The following is a 15,376-nucleotide window of genomic DNA, read 5'->3' on the forward strand; positions in this document are numbered from 1 at the left end:
GGGAGTCCTTCGTTTGAGATGTTCTGGGTAGCTACAGCTTCCCTGAGCAAGCTGGAGCTGGAGAAAGGCAGCACAGCGGTCAAGGTCAAGGATGAAGGTCTCCAGCCATCGCCTCCCACTGTCAGCAAGGCTGCCAGCACCAAACACACTCGTACTACGCATCAGGAAATCCTCACCTGAGGATTTGATTTGACCTGGACTGAAGCCAACGGCAAAAATTCTTCCAAGATGTAGGATCAAGCTTCAGACAATGTGTATTTGATTCCAGGTGCTTTTTGGTTTGTTTCTTTAACAGTGTATTCAACAGAAATGTCTCCATAATCAGCCTGTCTCTGAAGGTCAAAGATGATCATTTGGACAGAAATCTTTAATATACTTTTAAATTAATCTCTTTCTTTTAGAGTTATTTGCTGCATTGATTTGCAGTTGTTACCACGTGAAAAATACTTTAAAATAACAATTTACTCCAGTTTATGCCAGTAGCAGGGAATCCATACCTTTATTATGCAGTACAGACAACAGCAGATCAGGAGATACTTGCCATCAGTGTTTCCTTAGCATCTCAACAGCTTGTTTGAAGTGCTTGTTCCTCTAACCCCCACCACCCCATTTCAAGACTTAGAGCAGGACCCAGAAGGGTGAAGGGCCTGATGGAGACCCAGCGCCAGCTGCCCAGCGCTCGGCATCGCGGGGACAGAGCTCATCTCCAAGCCAGGGACATCCCAATAACAGTGGAAGCAGAGCTTTGCTATTAAGCACTTGTCATTATAGCACAGTTCATTGCACTTTTTCCTCTCCGAATGATTGAAACCAATTAAATTACTGAAACCAGGAAAATGACTTATCTTCAAAGTACAACGCTTGTCTGAGAAAATCAGATAAAACAGTGCTGACTTTTCTGAAGTTTTATTGCTCAATGTCTTCAGCTCATATGTAAGGAACTTGTCTACATCTGTTGGGAGCATTGTCTCTGACCTGTAACAGGACTTCGTGTATATCAGCCCCTAAAGTAAACTTCTGCATCTGAACGGATGTCGGATCTAATCATGCAAAAATCCATGTAAGTAAAAGTTACAATTCATATTTATGGCTTTCTTACAAGTATCACTTGACTTAAGGAAACATATTTCTTTAAATATCCCACTCAGAGACACAATGAAAATTGTTTCACGACTTAGAATAGAGCGTTTCTTCCCTCCTGGGAAACAAGTTTGATGATTGACTTGCTTGCCTGATTTGAGTAGCAAATCCTACATACACAAACGTTGTGTCACTCTTAACACACAACCAAGCCCCTACGTTCTTTTAATTACTTTGAAATACTCTGTTGCAAGTAGAGAGTGGCTCTCATGGCAAATATCAACCTGGATTTTCAATTGTATGGTGCCTCTGTCCAGAATTAAGTCAAAATGACAAAAGCTACTGGTATAACTCTGACCTTAAGTAACATTTACCAAGTCAAACTTTCATTTGGAACTGCTAGTTTCCGATAGTGACTTCAAAAGGATCGCTGGCACCCACACCCCCTTTTCCTCCGTTCAAAGAACTGCCACAGCATATTTATTTTCTTTTATGGGAATCTTATTTATCACTGGACAAGCACTATACAAAGAAATAGGATATGTCTAATGTGCTAACCTAGAGTATAAACTTCAATCACATTAAGGAGCTGAAGGCAGGGATTTTAAAAGCATCTCACTTCAGCTCTTTTGAGAAGCCTGCACCAAACCCATAATTCTGTTTATCACCTGCACCTTGCATCATCTGCAAAGAAATAGAACCAATGGGACTCTTCCCATTTACTTTAATGGGCTTTGGATCAGTGCCCAAACATGTTATGTTTCAGAGATAAATATATATTTAATTCAGTCAAGTTTTCCAAAACAGCTTCTGTTGAGATCAATAGCGAACTGGGAAAAGAGATGATGCCCACGCTTACCGCTCTGGTGTGCTGCTGAAAGCTTAAGCAAATATAACCTGGATTTAGGCAGTGGTAATACCAAACACAATTTAAATTATTTAGCTTTCTTGTGTTAATAGCTGTCACTAACTACTGTTGCAGCACCGTCTCACGTCAATAACCATCACTAATACATTAACTGTTTGCAAAAGCCGTTTAAAGGATTAAAGTGTAAAACTACCTAGAAAACAGTATCACACCTCCCCACCGTTCGGTTTTTAAGTAGGTTTGCCTTGAAAAATAAAGACAAAACCACAGACACAGCCAAGCTTATCATGAAAAACAATTTGATTAATGCATCAAGGCCCACAACAGGTGTGCGCCAGCTTTGTACCGAGAGGCTGCCGAGTCTGCCTTCGGTAAGAAATTAATGGAGGGAACGACATTTTGGTTTAATGGGACGATGAGACCTCAAGAAATACTCACTTCTATCCCAATTTACCTGACATTTTTGGTTACCTTGCAACCACTTTTGAAACGGAGTTCGGAGCTCTGTATTTGAAACCAATCTATTACGGAGGGTTTGTGATGATCTTATCCTGCGTGGGTCCGTGGGGGATTGCTCTGTACCATGTCCCCTTTCTCTCTTCCCATAGAAAAGGAAACCAGCAGCAACTTCTGATCCTCTTTAGTCAGCGGAGGGGCTGTAACTCAGCTCAGCCTTTACCTGGGGGCACACTGTGCAAATGCAAAAAAAATTCCTCAATCTATCACTAGTTGAACGGGCGTACGTGAACAAAACAGCTTTAGCCTAAAAGCAATCTACTCAAAACCAGAGAAATATTGTGACATTAAAAGCACTGGAAATATATGATAGAACATCTAGAAAGCTTTTAATCTGGATGAGTTTGAGACAAGGCTGTTGTCGCTTATGGGGGTCGTCACAAGCACATTTCAGCTCAGTAATGTATTATCTAGTCTGTGTGTGCTGTATCTGTAACAAAAACATTATTTGTGGCCATTTTACAAACATTCATTGTCACTCTGCGTATTTTAAATTCGAGCTTGCTCAGGCTTTAGTGGAAGAGAATGCCATAAATAATGTTTTGGAAACTTCTGAGATTGACGAAAAAAGCTTTTCTGTAGATAAAGGTGACACTAGTTTAAAGTCCAACATATTGCCGCCTCCTAGGACTAGATGCAGGTGTTGTGGGAGGGAAGGAGTCTTCTTTGTTCAAGAGTACAGAGATTTAATTTCAAACCCTGAGGACAGAAATAATCAAGCCTAAGTCTCCGCAAAGCTATCGCCCATTTGCACCTCAGACCTGCGGAGCTCCGATCCGGGGCAGATGTACAACAATTGCTTTCCATTTCGGGGAGGCAAGAAAGGGCATCGCTACAGCAGATCAATTTTTAAAAATTGGCCTCTGCTTGAAACTCCTCAGGTCTGAAATTAAGTTTAACTGATATGAAGAAGAAAATGCTTCGTAGGAGCATCAGGCAGTCAAAAGGGAAAGTACCCTCTGCTCCCGCTGTGCTGGCAGATACATCTTTCTGTCACCCTTCATAATAATCATCTCTCTGCCTTTTCACACCCTCTAACCATGCAGCGGGCAGCCAAAACCCATCTACTTCTACCCTGCGTTTAAGACCCTCCTGTTGATCTTTGCCATACCCTTTACAAACCTACCTACACACTCATGTGTGAGAGCTGCCTGTTTCATTTCACTATGCCATTTCATTATTTTAATTATCTAACTTAGAATGAGAGTTTCCCAGAGCAAGGATAATTTTTCACCGCTTAGAAAGCATCAAGCATCTAGTATGCGTGTAATTGAGGTCCTAAAGTCATTAAGGCAATAATACAGGAGCTGTAAAAAGTTATCAGAGAAAACACAGACAGAAGATATGAGATACAGTTTGGGGGGGGTGGAGGGGGAACAACAAAAATGTAAAGTTCTATTCTTCAAGTCTTTGGCTTAATTACTTAACTCTCCTCAGCTTGCCTTACTTCAGGAAGTTGTCCACTGGTTCTTATATCCATGCCACTAGGTGCTAAAACAGCTCTGAATTAATGAACAAATGTTTGGTGTTACCCGTTATCTTGTTACTATGCAACTATATTCTTGTAGGAGAAGATTTTATTTACTTTGAAGTTTATGAGATACTGGAAAACACAGGTTTTGGCCTTGTAAACAACTATGCACTTGGGATTTATTTTTTTTAAAAGCATATGTAAGCCTGAATAGTCCTACTGCATTCAGTGTGACTAACGTCTCAAATCGTTGCAGGATTTGGTCTGGAAAATTACACATGCAAATTATTCCACAACAGGATATTTTGCAGATGGACTTAAACTTGAGGATGAGCCCATATACTAACATTATTTCAGTAAGATATGTAAATTGGTTTGAATAAAGTCCATTTTCTGGTGAGAGAATATTTTCCGGTAGAAATTATAAGACAAACACTCAAGCATACTCTGCAGAGAGTCTTCTTTCCGGAGCAGAAGCTGCATCTGAGCTTGGAAACCAGCTCCTTGTTTTCTTCCTATAATCTGACCTTGCTCCTTAATGAATAGCAAAGCTCCCGGTGGAGAAAGAATTAGGGCTTGAGTTTTTAGAAAAAGTACTTCTTAAAACATTTCTGTCAGTTTAGGCAAGCACTTGAATAGTCAATTACTTTCCCCAAATTTATCCAGAATGGGTATTAAGCTGGGAAATGTAGGAAATTAGGTTGTCTACAGAGATTTCTTGCCCTTTAGATTCAAAAAGGAGATTAGAGTAAAACAATGTCAGAATATTGGTGTTTTTTTCATATCCAAAGAAACATGAAATACTTTTTTTCTTTTTTTAGTCCAAGGGAAAAAGAGCCATGATTGCCATGATTAATGTTTTGACAACACCTAATCCAATCAAGCATCCAGCTCAGCTGCTAATTATAATTTGCATATGGCTTCACAGATACAAAGGGATGTCCTGTAGAAGTGTAATATCAACTTTGGGCTCAGCACTTTTTACATCTGAATTCATGAATGTCAAACCTTGGGGACAGCACTTGCTTTGGCAGAAAATCCCTGCAAACATCAGATTCTTCTCTGGCCTCACACTCGCATTTCTCTTTTTAGGGTTAGAATAGGAAACTCTTACAGAAAACCTTACCTTTGGGAGAAAGGAAATAACTGACAAATAACTTCTCTGGACCCAAACTATTTGATTTAAATCAGTTCTGGATATGATTGCTCACAGTTTTAAAAGAAATTCCAAGAACATCCGAATACCTAGAAATTCCAGCCGTACTTCAGTCAGAAAAATGAGTCAACACAGACAAAAAAAAAAAAAAAAAAAGGGCATGAAAATACCCTCAGTGATTTTAGCTACTTTGATGGAAAACCCAGGACAAGCTAGAGAGATGGGATCCTAGTTAAGACCTAAGAGCTGTGTAAGGACGAGATCCCAAGTAATGGCTGAAAATGTTGCCCTTAAGAAAAACGGGAGTGCATTGTAAAATCTAATAGCATGTAGCAAGGGCAGTTTCGCTCTGCATGTAGTGCTCTTTGTACACACCTGCCTTTGTAAGAGGAGCTTTATTTTTCTTCCAGCTTTGCTTGCTTCTTATTTCTTCTTATCTTGCCTTCACTGCACACTTGCTCACAGAGTTGCCTTGCTTTTTTGTTCGTGATCATGAATTTCTCTTGGGAACAGGCTCTTCTCATCAAATACAGCTTTCAAGGCTACAAAACAGGAGTGAATTCCACATCAAAACCACTTATACATTTGGTGAGGTGCAGTGTGAAAATCAGGCTGCTGGAAGCAGGAAAAAAAAAAAAAACAAAAAAATAAAGGCAGACCTCAAGCACTGCACTTCACAGAGAACACCACTGAATTTTCTGCTTCCCGTTCTGCTGACAAGTTCAGCTTTTTGGCAATTTCTCTCCTGTTCAGGGAACCAAGGCTTGTTCTGTCCTGAGGACTGTGCTCTATCCATCTCTCCCTCCCACCCTTGGAGTTCGTTGGCCAGGTCTAACAAATCTGATGGAAGAGGGAAGATCTCGGAGAACTTAATTCCTACAAAAGAAGAAAACAGATGAACTGGATGGAGGAGAAAAGCCTTCCCCTTGGAGAAGTACAGCAAGGTAACGCTGGTGCCTATATAAAAGCAGGGAAGGAGAGCGCTTCTTTGGGGATGCCCCGTTCCCAGGAAATCCTCATCCAGAGCCAGCACCTTGTTGGGCATTAAAGTCAATCCCAGGTAGTCTCAAGGGAGAAATCCCTGGGAATGTGCCTTCACTGGTGCTTTTGTAACTGCTTATTATATTTTATTTATTCCCCACTAAAATCTCTGTATTAAAAATCAGCTCCCAAAATGACCAAAGGCAGAGTCCTGCCTCCCGCCCGGTACGTGCTGCCCGTACCAAAACCCTTCCAGTGTTGAGCAGAACTTTGCTTTTTACTTTTTCACAGAGGCAGTTAATCCCCTGCTCGACTCAGGGAGACTAGACTGGCTTTTTTTTTCCCCCCTCCTTCTCCAAGTCGCCATTCTTTTAATTTATTATAATTTCTATCCCGCCATTAAGGACTCAAAAAAAAAATAATATCAAATTATCCTCTATTGAAACAAGAGCATTAAAACTGTTCACTTAATGCCTGCATGACTGAGCAGGTTTACCCTGCAACCATTTATTTACCTACATACAGCAGGCTGATCTTCAGGGATTCCTCCAGTCCCTGATTAAGGACAAGATTCTTTCTTCTCATGTGCATATTTCCCTCCCACTAAAGTCAGACTAGTTCATAAATAAGAATTAAATTATGTTCACTGAGCTGTTACTATGACACCTGATACTATCTCATTTGAGCAGCGTAGGCTGGAATTCTGTACTACTTTCTTCAGGGAAGAGGCCGGAGGAATTAACTTGTTAAGAATTTCATACACTCGTATATCGCTAACAAGATAACGAGCGTTGGCTCATCAGAACATGGCTGAGCTGCAGAGATCAAAATTGCTGCAGCCATTTTGACTCAAAGTTCACTCGCGTTTGACAAGCTATGAACTCGTACGCGAAGACTGGATTTTATTCCCAAGTGATTGTTAACACTGTAGAGACTGTTAGAAAAAATGAAATCAAAGACAGACGATTCCCACTGAGCCCGGCTCGTTACTGCCTGGGCAGGAAACGATACCCGTTGTGCAGAGTGGGAAACTGAGCAGCAAAAAAGTCAAGACAAGTTTTTGTCCAAAAAGTGGAATCTTATGTTACAGCTATAATAACAGGTACTTGCTCTTGGGAAAGCGACAGGAGTTGATCTACTGATTTCAGTAAACTTAGGATGAAACTCGCAATGATTTAAAGCATTGGAATTTTAAAGATGTGAGCTGCATTTCTGGCTTCAGTTAATTAAAAGGCACATTAAGCCAAAAAAAAAATAAAGGCTAATTAATACATTACTAGGGTTTAACACTTAATTGGTGTATTTCAGATACAAGAAAGCAATTTAAACACACACTTAAAAGTGAAGAGTTTTGACTAGGAATTGTTGTTCAAGTTAGCTGATGGTAATTTACTGACATCCCCGTGCAAAAGGCAGCAGAGTGCCGCTCTTGGCTCTAATGAGAGATGGCTCAAAGCCTCAAAGACCAAATCAGATCACAGAGCCCGTGTCTGCAGCACAGACCTTGCAGGAACAATCTCAATAATGGCGTGCTTGAGGCAGGACTGTGTCCACAATGCATTAAAACTACTCAGTGGCACAAACTGGACTGACGTGACAGAGATTTGTGTGAAAAATGCAGCTGTCTCCTCTGTAGAGCGGTCACTGAGAAGCCAAGTCTACTTAGAAATAAAATACCACATCATTACTAATAGCTGTGCGAATTTAGTTTGATATTCACACATAGCAATTACACTTCATTCGGGTTTTGCTTTTAAAATTGCATTGCCCACACTGTTTTTATGGCATTGTCTCTCATTTAAGTCTCATTTTGAGCAACTCACAGTGATGCGGAAAGTGCAAGACTTATTCTTCTTTTGCTTGGCGAGGATGAGTTTTGGATAGTTGAAGCTAAAATAGTGGGAAGGATCTGAAAGGCTGGAATCATCTGCATTAAAAGCACAGGATTATATGCCTTGTCTTTTACAGGAAAAGCAGAGAGAGGGAGTGAGAGAGACCCTGCTAATGAAATCCTTCCTGAGAAATAACAACCCTTGGCCAGATGAAAACAGGCACCTGATTAAAAAAATTAAAGCTCATAAGACAATTAATTCAGCTTCAAAGTATTTGATTTAAAGATTGCACATTTGGCCTTGCTGAGTCAGCGGCAAAGCGTCTAACATAATCAGGTTCTTTCACCTCATTTCTTTCCAGGAGCTTCGCTATTGACCTTTGCCATCCATCTCACCGACAGCTGATAGTGTCTCATGGGAGAGCACCAAATACTGACCTTCTAATAGCTGGTATTTGTATCTACAACCCAGGATCAATTGAATCTGGTAACGTGCACGGTTGTGTGTCATATGTCCTTCATACCGTAGTCAGATTGTTAGCGATGATCTTTTGAGAGGAGGTTTTCTAAAGATTAGGGAAAAACCGCAAAGCAAATCGCAAAGCCATCAGAAAGCCTCATCAAGGATGCAAAAACACTAATGAATGCACAGGTCAACTTCTTTAATGAATCAAATTAAGCAGTTATACAGACCTTGCCAAGAGCCAGCTTGACTTGAACAGTGGGAAAGGTGTCTCTGAACTAAGGCAACACCTAGATAGCAAATATCTATTTTAAGGGGGCTGATATTGCTGACTTTTTATTGGGACTTTGTTGGCTTGTTTAGTAGGAACAGGAGAAGCAGAATGTTGTGTCTGAAGGTGCTTAGTAAAGACAGAGCACAGAAGTAACTGGGTTTTTCCAGCCTCCTTTTTAGTACTATGTTTACTTTCAAAACATTTCCAACTTTGTTCCGTTTCATGAAAATTTTCTTTCTAATGAGCAATTAAGCCATCACCAGGCACTTACAACACGTTCAGCATTGGTCAGGGAAATGAGGAGTTGTCTGATGGTGCTGGGTTTTGACCCTGCTATCCTAAGGAGAAGATTCTTTCGCGTTAGCTGAAGCAGCCTCCTGCCCAGCTTTCATTCTCCCATCTTCACTCGTTTGACAGCTGAATGAAGCTTACATTTTCCAAATGGACTGAGGGACGTCTCTCATCTTATTAAACATCATATTTGGGCACAACTCATCCAGTACAATATCCAAATATCATACTCTTGGATATATTTTTTAAAAAGCTGTTCACAAATTAAAATCCTTTTTCTTTGGTCAAAGTCAAAAGTCAGTATTTTAGACTCAATTTTTTCAATTAACTTGTAAAGCCTGATCCAGTGCCTGATGAAAGAAGTTCTGACTTTCCCAATCAAATTCAGGGGGTTATGGAACATGCCCTTACAAGGTAGGAAGATGTTGAGATAGGATTATATGTCTTACTACTTACTTGAAGCCTCAAATCAGCTGCTAAGCAATAAATCTTGGAGTTCTCTATTACCTTCATCTCATTTTAGCACAGATGGTAAAAGCTAGTGACCTTTATTTTTTGCCTTTCTGTGCGGAGAGCTGGAGTAATGAGAATATAATGAAGGTCTACTTATTTTCCAACAGGCAAGGAAGACTCAGATTGTCAGAGCACCTCTCTTCTGTCTTTTCCCTAAAGTATTTCTCAGGGAGAAGAACAAAGTCAGATTCATTCATGCCATCAATCTTCTTGAGGGCTCCAATATTCAATGACTTAAAACACACCCTAAAAATCCAGGTTTGCGGAAAAACCAAATGCAGTTGTGCTTCTACGAGAAGTTAAATTTTCTCATCTAATCTTTATAATATTACTCTACCAGGCAGGCAATATAGTTACAGGCAAAAAAATATTCAGGACTTCTAAACAAATGTGTAGGATAAAAACACAATTTTTTTTTTTGCTCCTTAAGACACAGTCGATTCTTTACTATCTTTTAAGGGAGGGGGGGGAATTACCTTTCTTTCCTAAAACCAGCTTCCACTTCCACTGCCAAAACTCTGCCTGCTCTAGATGGGATCCTTCCCAAATGAGATGAGTGCAGCTAGTGCTGGGAAATCGGGCCAGCCTCTTGAAGGTAACTCGTAGTGCTAATTACTGCTTCATTTTGTGAAAATAAGACTGTACCAAGAAAAAGTCAGGTGCTGTGTTTCATTTGTTGCTGAAATATTTAGATGTCATTTGAAACAATGATACTGAGAGAGACAGTTGGGAATCAGTTTGGGCCCACATCAACAGCCAAATATCCGTGAAATAAAACGTAAAAGTGTCAGCTGAAATAAGTCTGTACCTGGCCGCGAGTCCCATCGCTCGTGGACTCCCCAAACACAGCAAGCTGAATGCAAGCATCTCTCTCAAGGTCAGGCTCGCCGGAGGAATCTGTACGTATCGATCCGGGGAGCAGTTATCCACCGTTTACTTGTCAAAGTCTACATTTAGATGTTGCACATGACATCGCCCACAGTCTTTTTCTTAGCTGGACAACTGAGAGATTCATCCACATTTGAAAAGCATTCTGGGGGGGAAATATTTCAAATATATATATATATATATAAAAACATATATAAACACACACACCGCACGAAGCAGACCTTTAAGGAAGACTACAGAATAAAAGTTTTATTGCCTGCCAGCTAAGCAGTAAGCTTTAAGTGGCCATGAGAATACCTAAATAGTGCTGTGCTTTCAGGCAGACACCTTTTACAAGACGGCTGAAGAAAGAGGTTTGAAACGATAACTATCCTTCCATAGGAAGGCTCTTAATTATTTTGGGTTTTCCATAATGAAAAGACAAATTAAAAACCAACCCCAGAATATTCTGTGCTCAGATATGCATGTAACAAGGGAAATTTAGTCAAAATAGCTGGTCACTACTTCACTGCTTCATGTTGGTTTGGCATTTAAAAGTTTCTTTCCTCTGTAATTTTTTCCCAGGAAAAATGAAATACTTTTTGGCTAAAGTAAACAGAAAATCCACTCTATTCTTAACACTGAGATGGTCCCCCCTTTAAGAAACAGCCGCTCTTTCCATAACGGGATGAAGGGACGGGCCACACAAAGGTGTTTGCACGTCTGTGCAGCTTCTGTTTCAGCGAGCATAAGCAACAGAACTAGTAGCAATTTATGGTCGGACTCTTTAAATCCAAGAGGAAGTTTCTTCACGATTTTGGAGGGCTTCAGATCAGGTAGGTAGCTGTTTGCAAGTCGTATGTGAAATGACCCACTCGTCGTGCAACTACAAGCTAGATGTTTAGCAAGCGAGCCAGAAATTCAGCTTACATAATAAGGCTCCTAATCATCTTTTTTTAATGAAATTTTAATTATGTAAAAATTAGTAACCGGTCTAGAGGTTTATACATTACCATAAAAATCTCTCCAAAAAAAGAGCACACCCTCAGAAATGCCTCGCATCACTGCAGAATTGGAAACTAGGACGTGTTGATGTGATCCCAAAGCAATCTTTACTAAAAGCACTGTTTCGGAGGAACCTGGCTCTAACAAAATAGAGAATCCCTCACGAGGCCACTTTCTAGTAAAATATTTACAAGAACACCCAAAAGCCAGTTTCTTTTTCATGTGCTTGTAAAAATATACCAGAAGTGGAACAACTTGATCTGTTTATCTTTAGGCACTTCTGAAACTCAGAGAAAAAACCCTCTGCCATCCCCTCCCTACGGAGGTGTCCCCCGGCACCCGCTGGGCTGGGAGGTGGAAGAAGGGGCTGGCACCTTTCCGTGTGTGTTGCCACGGTTGGGAAGTGGCAAAAAAAGGGCAATGCCTCATAAAAGCGCAGACCTCACAAAATGGCACTTACTTAGCGATTTGCTATTTTCCTATCAGGATATTAAAACCTACGGTGTTGGGCCCAATTCAGGTCTGATTTCTGACCGCTTTATAGAGTGAAATCTAGGGGGAATGCTCTGAAATTAGACTCTAGATTTAAAGTTTATTAAAAATGCTTTTCACTCAGTGTTCTCTTTATCTGCTGCTCAGTCTTTAACAAATACTTTACCCATATAGAAATAAGCCCACATGTAACAAAATTACCTTCAATTTTAATTCATTTTGATGATTCAGATAGTTTTGCTAAGAGGAAATCCGTGAATGTTATCTAAAAACTATTTTTGTACTGTAAGTGTTCAAGATTTTTACGTTCAGAAAATTTAATGCAAGGACGTATTTTAGTACAATTGCATTTTACTCTGCTTGTATTTTGTATAGTCCGTGCTACAGAAGGTCACTAGAGAATTAAATGCTTAAAAGCATACCAAAGCGATAAAGATTAATACATCATATTGTCAGCAGGACTAAATATTATCTTTCGTGATAGCATCTAACAAACCACACATCGTTTTGGAGAAAATAGAGTCCATAAATGTAACAATAAAGCCACGTACGCTGTGTTAGCAAACAGGCATCACACTACACCATCCCCTTGCCATTTCAAGGAGACACTTTCTAGCCTGACATCTAGGCGATGCCGGAAAATTCCATTTGCTCTTTGCACATCACATGAATCCAGCTTCCTAACTAGAGGGTGGGAAAAGTTAAGCATAAAAAAACTTGGGAAAGCACATGAGTTAACTTAAAATATAATTTCTGTTATGTTAACAAATAGTTCAAATTGGAGACAACATTTTATTTTCACATAAAATCCTGAAGTCTTCCAACATTCTCAAAAAAATTGGGTCTGAAGTGTCCTGTATTTTTTGGCTTTTTATCCAATTGTGACACGATACGTTAAAGCGTACCGCTGCATAAACCCACCTTTTATAAGTTAGTTACAAGTAAAATTACTGTTTATCCTCCATACCAAAATTAGGACATTCCTCTTCAAGAAAAGGAGTTTCTTTGTGTCTTCATCCTCATCAGCTTTTTTTCTTGTACTTGTTTTTTTGCAACATTCTTCCTGTGAAAGGAAAGTTTTTCAATTTGCTGATTTTCTTGCTAGAAGTATGGAGCAAATAGTTGCTTGAAGCTTGAATAATTTCTGGTAGTCTTCAAATAAAATAGGCAGACTCTCCTATATATAAATATATCAGTTGTCATCCTTTTCTCAAAAGAAAAAAAAAAAAGACAAAGAAAGCAAGCACGTATCTCCCCTGAGACACCTGTAGAGCTGTAGTATTTATTTCTACCATGACAGTTCTTAAAGGTGGTGTTTTTAAAAACCAGAATAACTACCATACCACAGCTACTTTTTATTTCTATTTCATATTTCTACCCAAGTAGAAACTTCTACTATTTCTATCTCATATTTCTACCAAGTACCATCTAAACTGGGGACTGGAACACCTCTCTTATGAGGAAAGGCTGAGGGATTTGGGTCTCTTCAGTCTGGAAAAAAGACGGCTGAGGGGTGGCCTTATCAACACTTATAAATACTTAAAGGGTGGGTGTCAGGAGGATGGAGCCAGGCTCTTTTCAGTGGTGCCTGGGGACAGGACAAGAGGTAATGGGCACAAACTTGAACATAGGAAGTTCCACCTAAACATGAGGAGGAACTTCTTTACCCTGAGGGTGGCAGAGCACTGGAACAGGCTGCCCAGAGAGGTGGTGGAGTCTCCAACTCTGGAGACATTCAAAACCCACCTGGACGTGTTCCTGTGTAACCTGCTCTAGGTGACCCTGCTCTGGCAGGGGGTTGGACTAGATGATCTCCAGAGGTCCCTTCCAACCCTATGATTCTATGATAAAGAGGTAAAAATTGTTCCTAACCTCATAGAATTATAAAACGGTTTGGGTTGGAAGGGATCTTAAAGACCATCCAGTCTCACCCCCTGCCCTGGGCAGGGACACCTCCCACCAGCCCAGGTTGCTCCAAGCCCCGTCCAGCCTGGCCTTGAACCCCTCCAGGGATGGGGCAGCCACAGCTCCTCTGGGCAACCTGGGCCAGGGGCTCACCACCCTCACACCAAAGAATTTCTTCTTAATATCTGATCTACATCTCCCTTCTTCCAGTTTAAAGCTGTTACCCCTTGTTCCGTCGCTCCCCTCCCTGATCCAGAGTCCCTCCCCATCTGTCCTGGAGCCCCTTTAGGGACTGGAAGGGGCTCTAAGGTCTCCCCGGAGCCTTCTCTTCCCCAGGCTGAACACCCCCAACTCTCTCAGCCTGTCCTCACAGCAGAGGGGCTCCAGCCTCTGGTCTTCTTCATTGTCCTCCTTCAGCTCCAACTGTCCCATGTCTTTCTTGTGCTGGGCGCTGCAGAGCTGGACACAGCACCTTCCACAGAAAGAGCTAGAACAGCTGAACAGAAAGAGCAGGCTGGGTACCTTCTCGCTGGGCCCCAGACAGCAGTCCTGCTCAGAGAAGAAAACACCCAGGCACCTGAATACAGAGAGGAGGAGTGGGAAAGCTTCCCGAGGACCATTGCTGATTGCTTGGCATCCTGGCCCTGGAGGACTGAAAAGGAAAAGTTTCCTTCCGCTAATCCCTTTTTGGGGTGGGTCAGAGGGGAAAGCGCTTTTCTTTAGCTGCTGGCTGAACACTCATTGGAGTCAGTAAAAGCGCTTCTGGGGGACTTCACTCAGTAGCTTAAACCTGAAGTTTGAAACTTTGCTCCATTTTATCCTTCGCTAAAAGAAAACAAACAAACATACCCCCTCCCCCCCCAAAAAAAACACAACAAAAAAACCCCACCACACACGTAAAACCCAATTCCTTTGCACTTGTCCTACTGACTTAGAGAACAAAAAAAATAAGGTGGACTGATTTCCTTACAGTCTCTCTATATATTCCATTTGTTCACTGGACCCATTAGGAGATACTGACCTGCTTTATTAATAACCATAACGGATCCAGCTCCAGCGTGAGCATCGCAGCCCGCCATCGGCTGCCTCCCCAGGCTACTGCAAAGCTTCCGCGGGGAACAATTTGCTCCATGCGCCTCCTAAAACACAAGCGTGGCCGAACGGGCAGGCCAAGCAATTCTACTTAGAAGCAGCCTCCGTTGTGCACAAAACTCACTGTTCCAGTCACTTTTAAAATACTGAACGGGACAAATCTGCAAATAAATTCCATTCATATGAAATACATACTGCAAGCTGACTGCCAGAAGCATGCATTTCCCAGAGAAATGCGAAATGCTAAGGAGTTACAGCACCAAAAATGCTCTTTCAGAAACGTAACCTTTATTTTATATTCATGAATACCGCGATCCAAAGTAAATCTCTGTGTAAACAGTTTTCTTTGTAGAAGGGAAAGTAACAGGTGAAACTGCATATAGAGGCAGGAAAAAAAAATAATCAATAGCCCTACGAGCAGATTTCTTCAAACACAGTAAATAAATTGTTTTGTAGACATATGATGCAGATTCAAGGAATGCCCAGCAAAACCAACAGAGAACGTATTTTACATTCTCAAGACAGAAAACAGCTGAAGGCACCAGCACAAACCCGAAATGCGCCATGGCGT

General features: G+C 41.0%; 1 long non-coding RNA gene across 1 annotated transcript; it reads right to left on the minus strand.

Moving 5' to 3' along the window:
- Nucleotides 1-490: 490 nt before the first annotated feature.
- LOC134517863 (uncharacterized) lies at nucleotides 491-15,046 on the minus strand. Its single transcript, XR_010071757.1, has 5 exons — nucleotides 14,735-15,046; nucleotides 12,776-12,871; nucleotides 5,751-5,967; nucleotides 5,467-5,633; nucleotides 491-2,638 (listed from the first exon to the last, which is right to left on the minus strand). It is a non-coding gene; the product is annotated as an uncharacterized LOC134517863 (long non-coding RNA).
- Nucleotides 15,047-15,376: the final 330 nt, after the last annotated feature.

Source organism: Chroicocephalus ridibundus, chromosome 6 (genome assembly GCF_963924245.1).
Source record: "Chroicocephalus ridibundus chromosome 6, bChrRid1.1, whole genome shotgun sequence".
NCBI lineage: Eukaryota > Metazoa > Chordata > Aves > Charadriiformes > Laridae > Chroicocephalus > Chroicocephalus ridibundus.